Consider the following 11,061-nt stretch of genomic DNA (forward strand, 5'->3'; position numbering starts at 1 on the left):
ACACCCCTATGCCAAGAAGCGTGGCTATTAGTCTCTCTAACGTGTCACAAATAATTGTGATACCGCTTTACATTTCAAAATAAGGACATACATGCATCTTACCCATTAGCTTATCGTCTTCAACCTCTATAATATGAGGTTGATGATTATGTTTCGAAAGAAACGATGATGACAACTGCAATGACCATGATAGGAGCATTGAGGTTTCCATCAATTTATAAGGGAAGATCAAGGTGAAGGAGGTTATGTGATCAATTATAACCATTGTTTTAAAAATCGAACCAAAATTTGCTTAATTAGTCAGATCGGGGCTCAATTTGCTTGGACCGATTTGTATTCATTAAAATCATATATTTATATATAGAAAAAAAAAATTAAGGGAGAACTCAAAAAATTAATTCAGACTTTACATTAGGTAAAAGCCTAGAACAATACATGTACATGAATTTTAGATTGACGCTAAAAGAAATCAAATTTTTTGACTTTTGATTTAAGCTTTTTGTAAAATCATTAATAAATTAATAATTTATAGTTTCCTTTAATACTTTAATAATTAAAAGATGAATCCTAATAATATGACTAGTCGTGTGGCATACTCAAATGACTCCATAACGTGTCAACTTCAGTATCTTTGTATGCCTCGGGATACACTTTTTTATGTGAAAGTGCAATCATGTATCCCGAAGCGTACAGATCTAGGTACCCAAACTTGTTACTTCATGGAGTCATTTGAGTATGCCACCTCGTGAGACATATTATCACGACTCTTAAAAGATTTCTTTGAAAAATATCAAATAAAAATGGAATGATTACAACGTACGCGTCATCCCATGTTTTTTTGAGTTGTTGTTAAAGGAGTTAGCTTTCAAGTTTGCCAACCGATCTACATAATAATGACATCGGTTTTGCCGGTTGAATCAGTTTTTTATAATAAATATAAAAAGCTCTCTGTCCCTTATTGCATTTGGGTTCTCAATAAATCAGAACAATAAATCTTAAAAATCCGATCACAACTGGCCAAACCGTAAGACAGGTCCAATTTTGCAAACACTGGTAGAATAAGAGAAGAGAGCTAGCTAAAAAATTATTAATTAATTACCACACATATCTATCATAAAAATAATTTTCAGTACTTTGAGAATAAGAAATAGATCCCAAATTTTTAAAATAAAATAAAAAAAGTAATGTTTTTAGGACGTGGCATACTCAAAATATGCTCGTGATGTGGTATGTGCTAGAACCATATATTTTATGCCTTTAGATACACACATGCACATCCCCATAAAATCTATATAGCATGTATCCTAGGCATAATATCTATCGTTCAAGCACATGTCATGTCAAGAGAATATTTTGAGTATGCCATGTCGGGAGTCAGATTATCATTACTCATTTGGAAATTACCTTTGTTAGGCTTGTCATGACACGCAATAGAGAGTCTCTAAGCACTCTGAAGAAACCTTTTTGAGCAAAAACACTTTTTTCTTTTGCTCACGATGCTCATAGAATCTGGGATCCACCAATCACATGATCCCATCGAATGGCTTTCCCAATTTTCAAATTTTCCCTCATTAGGCAAGGCGCAAATCCTCTGTAGCGCGATTATCCTGTAGCTCTTACCAACGTTTGAGGCTATGCCACGTCATCATGACAATTGTATCCAAATGTTTAAATTTAGGATCTTAGTGACCGTCCATTCGCCTCGCTCTTCTAAGATTTTTTATTATGTTTCTAATTCTCCTCTGTTGGCTAGAAGGGCCTTTATGGGAGACCAAAAGAGTCTTCGGGAAAATAATCTATGGTGGAGTGCACACCATGAACAATAAAGTAAAAAAACGAAATAAAGAGAACATGAAAGAAAGAGTAATGATGTAAAAAAAAGAATTCTTTATTGCCTCTTGATTCTAAAACTACAGAGTCTCTTTACAAACTTCAAACTAAAAAAGAAAACATATCAAATATAAAAATCTAAAACTAAAATAATAGAAGAAGAGAAATTGATCTCAAGGGAGATGAGATCTGATACCCTTTAGTCTGGTTTCCTATTTATAGAGAGACCAGATTAGGGTTTCTTATGGGAATTAGGATTTCAGAAACATTTCATGATTACAAAAATATTAAAATCCTAGTCTATTAAGAATGCCTTTCAACCGTCAGTCTTCAGCACAAATTTTGAGGTAGGACTATCTACGTTGACCGGGTCGTCCATGTTGACCAGGGCATCGTAGTCCAAGTGGGCCCAAATGAATTGAGTATTGCTCAGTTGACTTCTCCGAGTCCTTGATCACAAAGGTATCTTTGAATTTTCTGAATTATTTCCAAAAAATTACAATTCCTTTTTGTTACACGAAAGTAAAAGTAATTAGTTCCAAAATACATAATTAAATTGAAAACAAGAATTATTATGGATTAACAATTAACTATATTTAATTAGAAGGTTTAATGTATGATTTACTGATAAAATCTACGTAATTAAAGTTCTAGAAATTATTTTTTAGACCCTGATCAAATGACACCCATCGTCATATAAAATGAATCAATCAACATATGAGACTTAAAGATGAGTAACAAAGCATAATGAGATGCCTGGATCACACCCCCCGCACACATACTTGGGAATGTCAAAAGAAATGAAAAAAAGAAATATCCATCATTCTTTTGTTTGATCAAAGCAATCAAAAAAGTAAAAATTGAAAATAGAAAGAAAAAAAGGAAAATAGAAGCTTAAGAGGACATCTACCACACAATGTGAAAAAAACCCAAATTTGACTGTTGTGAGCCGTCAAATTTCATAAAATTCAACGGTCTAAGAGGTCGAATTGGCGTCGAATTTTTCATTGTCAAAATTTTTTTTTCGACGGGTCAAATCTGTCAAATTAATGAAGGATGAGAGAAATTTGATAGTTCTAAGCCATCAAATTTGGGAGCATCAAGAATTTTGATGGTCCTAGACCGTCAAAATTCAGATTTTAAAATTTGTGGGTCTTGGTCCGTCAATTTTTCCTATAGAATTTTTCAATTTTCAGGTAGTGCCACCTTTTCTTCTATAAAAAAAAAAAAAAAAAAAAAATTTTAAAAAAAAAAAAAAAAAAGCTGACACGTGACAACAAGAGGGGGGCATGAAAAACAAAAGAAGGAAAAGAAAAAAAGAAAGAGGAAATAAAAGAAAAGAGAAATCGACAGACCTTTTTCAGCCAGCATTAAAAACCTCATGTAGCAGCATCCCCCATGGTCCTATCCATCATCTTCTTCTCCTCTCACCATCTCCGTTAAAATCCTCTCATAGCAGTAGTCCTTATGGTCCTCTCTATCATCTTCTCCTCCTATCACCACCTCCATTAATATCCTCACGTAGCAGCAGTCCCTTGGTCCTCTACATCGTCTTCTCCTCCATTTACCATCTACATTAAAATCCTCACATAGCAACAGCCCCTATCTTCTTCTCATCCTCTTATCATTTTCATTAAAATCCTCATACAGAAGTAGCCCATATCATCCACTACATCATCATCTTCTCCTCCTCTTACTGCCTCAATCACTCACCTTCACAAAAGTAGCCCCACCATCCTTCACTCCCATGAACTCTCTGCCTTAATCTCTTACTCAAACCTCATCTCCTAAATGTCCAGCCCTCTCTCAACTTCTCGGTCAACCAATAGTAGCAGTCCTCACCTTTGCTCCCTCTCCCTCTCATTCCAACCATAGGAGCATACATACATGCCTACTCCCTCTCTTGCTTCCTCTTACTCAGTCCTCTCTTGATCTCCTCCTTCCTATCTTGCTCATTTTTTCACAACACCAGCCAAATCCCCATTTCCTTTGGACCTCTCTTTCTTTGCCTCTCTGTCCCTCTCATCCTCAATTTCTTTCTATCCCCAATCACCATCGTTCAATCCATCTTAGATTTCTATTTTTTTACATGCAATAACGAGGGAGAGAGGAAAATTTTGAATTATCGACTCCTCTTCGTTCACATGGCTCATGTTGCTACAATGTACTTTGAATATCGCACAAAAGCCATCTGAGCTCTTTAGTTTTGAAGGAACCATCACATCAACCACATCTTCTTTGTTTTTATTCTTAAGATGAATTTATTTCCTCTACTATTTGTTTGTGAAGCTAATAAATTCACTTCATTCATAAGTCGATCGTTGGAATATTCATGCTCATGCTCATGCTCATGCTCATGATCTCATTGATTTTAAAGTTTTATTAATCGATTCAACATGAAATGTTTTCATAAGTTGGTGTACGAGTCCACTCACTGATTTGGTATGCACATGGAGGCTTGATTCACCACTTTCGAAGGCCATTAATCTTTCATAAAATTTGGCTTGGATAACTCTGGTTTTTGAGGTACATTAGATGGATTTAATTGGAAATCATGTCATAAAATGTGTTCGAGTCGACTCATTAATTTGAGTGCACGTGGCACTATTTCATAAATTGACAAGTAAGTTGAATCACAGATTTTTTTTGTGCACATGGCAATGGGCGCTGCCTCCTTCACTCCCACAGCTATGCATAGCACAATAAAATACAACACATTTACACATCAAACCCAACTTGTAGAACCAGCAACCCAAACTCAACTCAACCCTGACCATCAAGTTAGAGCTCATTAACCCAAGCTCAACCTTGAGAATGAGTTTCTAAAATCAAGTTGAGCTTGGGTTAGTATAAATTTGGTAATTTGAACGGGTTAGGTTCATTGAGCAAACCTAATTTCATTTTGATCAACACATAAATTTTATTTTATATCTTAAAAATAAATACAATGATAAAAAAAAATCTATAGTAAATAAATTTGCACACATCCTCCAAATCCATTAATTTTTACATTATAAATTGATTTTCTTAGTTTTACAAATATATTTAAGAAGAGAACTAATATTTTTTTTTTAAATAAATAAAAATATTTATATGTAAATATATAGTATCGGATTCGGAATGAGTTGGATTGCCTAAAGCCTCAACCCGAGCTCAACCCAAATTCATATTGAGATTTTCTAACCTAGGTTCAACTCATTTTCCATATAACCCAACCAAGGCTCGCCCATCAATCGGGTTAATCCCTGGTTGAGTTCGAGTTAGCTCGCCCAAGTTGCAACCCTACCTGCAACTATGATTAATAACTACACCAAAAAAAATAGGTGCAATTAAAGAAGGATGAAAATGGTTATTAAAGGAGATTACAAAGACTCTTGTGATGTGCAATCAGTAAGATAAAAAATTTGAAAGAACAAAAAACTAATTATTTTTTTAAGGTTGGGGTGCAACCCACAACTTTTAATCTATAAGGAGAGGATCGCTTTAAAAAATTATTTAATGTAACTTTTAAGATTCTGGAGTCTTTTAACATCAACGTTTTTTTAAAGCCAAACAACTTTTTTAATACCATCAGCACAAAACACGCATTATTACTTTATTGAATCAGATGCTTAACTTAGAGTAACCTACTAATTTCTCCTTAATTTGGCTTTATCCTTTTTTTTTTTTTTTTTGTTTTGTCTTGGCGCACAATCAATTTTTCAAATCACAATTCACGAGCCTGTCCAAAAGTCAAAAGCCCCGAATAGAAAATTTTGTTGAATCTAATGATTTAAAATCACCAATCATATTTTAAAATAAGAGGTAGAGAAACTGTATTCTCACCCTCCTATTTAAGATTTGAATCCAGATCGTATGCTCCCAGGGTGGAGGATTTCAATCCTCCACCCACACCTCAATGCATGCCACACAAGTCTTAAGGTTTTGTGTGAAAGTTACATAAACTTTTTATTTTACACTTATGTGGTTAATAATGATTAAATGGAAAATTCTCTAGCAAATGATTTGCAATGGAAAACTAGTATTTTTCGGTGTTCGACAATAAAATAAATTTAGAAAGAGGGAGAAAAGGATTTGCAGATTCAAACGAAAAATCTTTCCTCCCCTCCCCCTAAGAAAATGATTTACAGCTGTTAATTAAAAATAAAAAATAAAAAAATTGAAAAATTATACGTTGTATGTCTATTAACTATTGTTGATAGGAACAATATATTACATGTTTCTTCGTAGAGAGATGTGTAGCAGAAACTCCCTTATCTGTGGCAAGCCGAGTCTTAATAAGCTGCTCAGAGAAAATTATTAAAAAATAATAATTTATTTATTAAAAAATTATGATTTTTAATTTTTTTTTTTAATTAAAGGTAAAATACCTGTTTGACCGCCTGGTTTGAGGTTGCCAATTTTACCCCTCCCAAAACATGCCCTTGAACAACCTCTTTTCACTGTGACACTCATACTTTTGACTGCCACAATCAAAACATCCAGTTCAAGGACATGTTATCAATTTTCATTATATTTTCCATTTTACTCATCCCAAAACATTCTCTTGAATAGCATGTTTTCATTGAACAACATGGTTTCAACTTTTTTACTTTAAAAAAATGTAAAGATTCATGTCCGATGGTCACTAACATCTCTTTTATGAAAAGAGGTTTCCCACCACCCTCTTTTCAACTCAAATGGTCATTTTTCCACAAATAAATACATGGATTTAGGGTGTTCTTCCACACTTAAGCAATTTGATGGTCTTACTCTCCAAAATTCGTAGGGGTGGATTTACAAGGGGAGCAATTGCCCTAAAGAATTTTTTAAGTATGTACTATGAGTCATTGCGACAGATAATAACGGTGGATAAAAAGATCCACTGCCATTGCCCTCATAAATTTCTTTTTAGTCCTCCTTAGCGGCCACAAAAATTTTCCACTCTATAGTTGCTCCCACATAGGAGAAATTCTTGCTCCATCCCTGCTAATTCATATTCTCTCTATTTTCTCTCTTTATTTCTCTTACTCTCTAATTTTGTTGTTGTCAGTAACTTTTCTTATTCGTAAGCAAAGATTAAATTTCTGAAATGGTTTTAATGAATGATTGTATGCCAATATAGAGGTTATTGTGAAGATCTGACATACATAGGCGGTAATGTTTGAATTCTAATGGTAACGCTAGATATCACATGCTGTACTCACATACATAACTTTTTTTTAATAAATAAAACATCAAATTCTAATGCATGATTGGGGTAAGTAAGGGTTGGGGGGGGGGGGGGGGTATTTTCGAACTCCTTGTTGATACTTTTTATGAAAATGTGAATCTCAACTCAGCAACAATTTTTTATAGAGGCAGTCTGTAGGCACCAAAATTTTGAGGAAGCCTTTACAAATTTTATAAATAAAAATTCATAAATTTATTAATGGGCCTCCTATCCAAATTGAGTCCATTAATTGGAAATGTGCCTCCTACAAGCTTGGGTTTTGGACTTTCGCAGATAAAGCCCATGATCCAGTAAATACAAGTGATCCACACATTGAAATATTGGGCCTTATACCCAAATAAATAAATTTGGCCCAATAATGATCCATAGAATCCTTAAAATAGGATTTGGACAAATTTAGCCTTTTAAACAAATCAATTAAACCTCTTTAAGTTGGGGTATAATTGGAAAGTTAAATTACCTTTAAGTCTATAAATACAAGAGCCTCTCTCATTGAGAAGGGGATCGGGATCACTTTCTCTCAGAAGACAGAAGCTCTCCCTCTAGAGAAGAAGAAGCTCTCAAGCCCTCCTCCAGAGACAAAGCAAGGTTCTTCAGAGATCCGGACTCCGATTAAAGAGAAGATCAAGCATAAAGCCCTTCTCCGAAAGCCAAGAAAACCTTCTCAACCGATAAAGCGCGAAGCCCGGAGAGAAGAAAATCTACAGAAGCCTCTACAGAAGATCAAGCACAAAGCAAAACCACCGTTCAAGCAACCTTCTCAGCCGATAAAGCGCAAAGCACGGAGAGAAGAAAAGCTACATACGTCATCACTATTTTTTGTACTTGACTGTTAATCAGAGGAAACATTGAGATCTGTATCTACTTTTCATCAAAAATCAATAAAATCATTTGCGATCTTATTTCACGAATCTCGAGGTAGATCCGTTGAAATTTATTGTCGACACAGTCCAATATTATTTTTTCTAGTTGCAATTTTTTAAAGAGTCCATATCGTATGCACCTAGGTGGGGGATTGAAATCCTCCACCCACACATGTATTATATTGAGGTGTGGGAGGATTGTAGGCAATTGGATCTCATATTTCCACAGATCTTAAACAATCATACGTGTGATGGATTCTGTTTTATCCAAACGTACCTTTGCTGGATTTCTTTGTGTATCTGTCCTCAAGGAACATGTGCTTATATATAGAGTAATGCTTGAGTGACTTTCTATGGCATTGAACTGACGTGGAAGTGTGCACTCCACCGTAGATTATTGTCCCGAAGATCTACCACACTGAGATGACATGGAAGTTTATACTCTATTATTGATGTTTTCACTTTTCACTCGTATAAATCTTCGGGAAAATAATCTATGGTGGAGTGCACACTTCCACGTCAGCTCAGTATCCGATCCCAGCGTCGTAGAAAGTTACTTTAGAATTTTCCCTTAGATAAAACCCTTGAGTCAATTAAGTGAAACCATAGATTTTTTCCTTGTGTATCTCAAGAAGAAAAATCTACGGCTCGGTGCACATTACATGTCAATTGAGTGTGTTTGTCTGATTTTTAGTTAGTTTAGCACGACTCTATTATTAAAGGACTACCAGCACCACACCCCTATACCAAGAAGCATGGCTATCACTCTCTCTATTTAGGATCTTAGTGACCGTCCATTCGACTCGCAACTCTGAGATTTTTTATTTTGTTTCTAATTTTCCTCTGTTGGCTAGAAGGGCTTTTGTGGGAGACCAAATGAGTCTTCCTATAATTATTTTTTCTTTTTTAATCAAATTGTGTCCCAATTTGGGGACCAAAGGTGCCAAGCAAAGTTGCTTTTTTCACTTGGACGGCATCGCTAGGAAGGATACAAACGATGGACTTTTTGATGCGGCGGGGGTGGTATGGGGCAAGTTGTTGTGTCTTATGTATGGAAAATGGAGAATCCTCGGATCATCTTCTCCTTCATTGCAAATTTTCTCATGGTATTTGGGCACAATTCTTTAAGTTGTATGGAATCCTAACTTGTCTTCCAAAAACAATAAAGGACCCTCTCACGTGTTGGCCGTCAATCGGGTATTCTTTTATAGGCACAAGGAGACTTCTGTGGAGCATTACACCATTCGCAATTTGTTGGGGGGTGTGGCTGGAGAGGAATAGACGCATCTTTGAAGGGAAACAAATGGATTGCACAGACATGTTTGTATCTATTTTGGGTCTTTTGTTTTGTTGGTCTAAAGTTTATAAGGAGTTTAGGGGGCTGTTTTTCGAGGACTTTCTTTACAATTGGGAGGGGATTCATTGTATTTCTCGTGAGTAGTTCCTTATGTAAGGTTCTGCTAGGTTGGTCATCTCGACCGGTCTAGCCTTATTTTTATGAATATAATGATACTTATCAAAAAAAAAAAAAAAAAACTTGAATAAGTAAATAAAAAAGATCTTTTTTTTTAAATTTCTTTTTAATCTGATCTAAACAATGAAATTCAAGATGATTTTGTTGTTAGTTTCAGATCGATGTGATGTTATATAGACTGTAGAACAAAACCAAAAAAAATCTACAGGATAATTGGGCTACCGAGGGTCCGCTCCTCATTAGGGTTGACACGACACGCACTATAGACCTTATAAGCAGTGTGACGAGAAATTTTGTGAGCACGATACCACTCCTTACCTAATCGCAATTATTTTAAAAAAGAGTTGTTCTAAACTAACTTCTTTCCACACTGCGCTGACGTGGTGGTGTTGAGAGAACCATAGATTTTTTTCTTCAGAGGTTGATGGCGAAGAATCTATGGTTCTCTTTCATTCTAAACAAAATTCTTTCAATACTGTGTTGGTGTGTCAGTGTTGAGAGAACTATAGATATTTTTTCCTCAAGGTTGATGGTGAAGAATTTATGACTCTCTTAATATTGTTACGTCAGTGCAGTGTTGAGCACGGTGTCGGAGGAAGTTAGTTCAACATTTTTCCATTTTCCTCTGAAATATATGAGTCCTGGTAATATGATTCGCCAGGTGGCATACTCAATCGACTCCGTAACATGGACAAGTTTGGGAATGGTAGATCTGTACAGCTCGGGATACACTTGTTTATGGGGAAGTGCAATTGTGTGTCCCGAAGAGTTCAAAACTACACTTCCCGAACTTGTCGATTGAGTATGCCACACTGCAAGTCATATTATCACGACTCTAAATATATTACAGTCAGAGTTGGAGTGACTGTGCAGGACAATTACGTTACACACTGTGCTACCATGGAGGTGTACACAGAACCAATGATGGTTTTCCTCAAGAGCAGTGTGAAAGTGAAATAGACTAACACATGTCCACATGAAACGAAGTAGGAAAAACAATAACGATAACCATCGACTACATTGGCACCAAACACATGAGCCAACTGGTTACATATTATTACATGAAAGTGACATTGACTAACACATGTCCACATGAGACGAAGTAGGAAAAACAACAACTAAAATGGCATCAAACATGTTCGCCTTATTACATACTTACGTAGTAATACCATTCAAGCTTGTAGGATCTCTCAAGCTGAATCAGTAATAGAAAAACTAGTATTAATAAGAGTAGTTCCATTTTTCTCAGTCAAAGATGCAGTGTTAGTATGCCAAACTGGACTGCCATATATAACCACGTTCCTGTCTTTCTGAAGAACGAGGACATAATATCCTTCTTTGGGAGCGTTAGAAGAAGTCCAACGCACTATTGAACCTTCGTAGATCACAAGTTGCCCATTTTTCTCCAGTGTACAATGGCAGTCTGATACCAAGTTTTGAGCTTGCGTTTCCCAAATGTTTTGTCCATGCTGGGAAAGCACAAGATTGCAAAAATCTGTCATTGCGAAGCTGTAGGTAAGATACTCAAGGCTTTCCCCAGGATAGAGACTTTCTTCAGTGAATAAAACATTTCGGGCTTCACAAGGATGGTTGAGGAAGATCATGAGGAAGAGAAGAGCAGAGGTGATGAACATGGATTTGGGAAGATGAGATCTAGAAGCAGCAGCAAAGTTACTAGCCAT

The 11,061-nt window shown here is 35.7% G+C and overlaps 1 pseudogene; it reads right to left on the reverse strand.

Annotated features, from left to right (window-relative positions):
* Positions 1–10,569: 10,569 nt before the first annotated feature.
* LOC147386064 (mannose-specific lectin pseudogene) lies at positions 10,570–11,061 on the reverse strand (annotated as a pseudogene).

Source organism: Akebia trifoliata, chromosome 14 (assembly GCF_017979445.1).
Source record: "Akebia trifoliata isolate Shusen 1 chromosome 14, ASM1797944v1, whole genome shotgun sequence".
NCBI lineage: Eukaryota > Viridiplantae > Streptophyta > Magnoliopsida > Ranunculales > Lardizabalaceae > Akebia > Akebia trifoliata.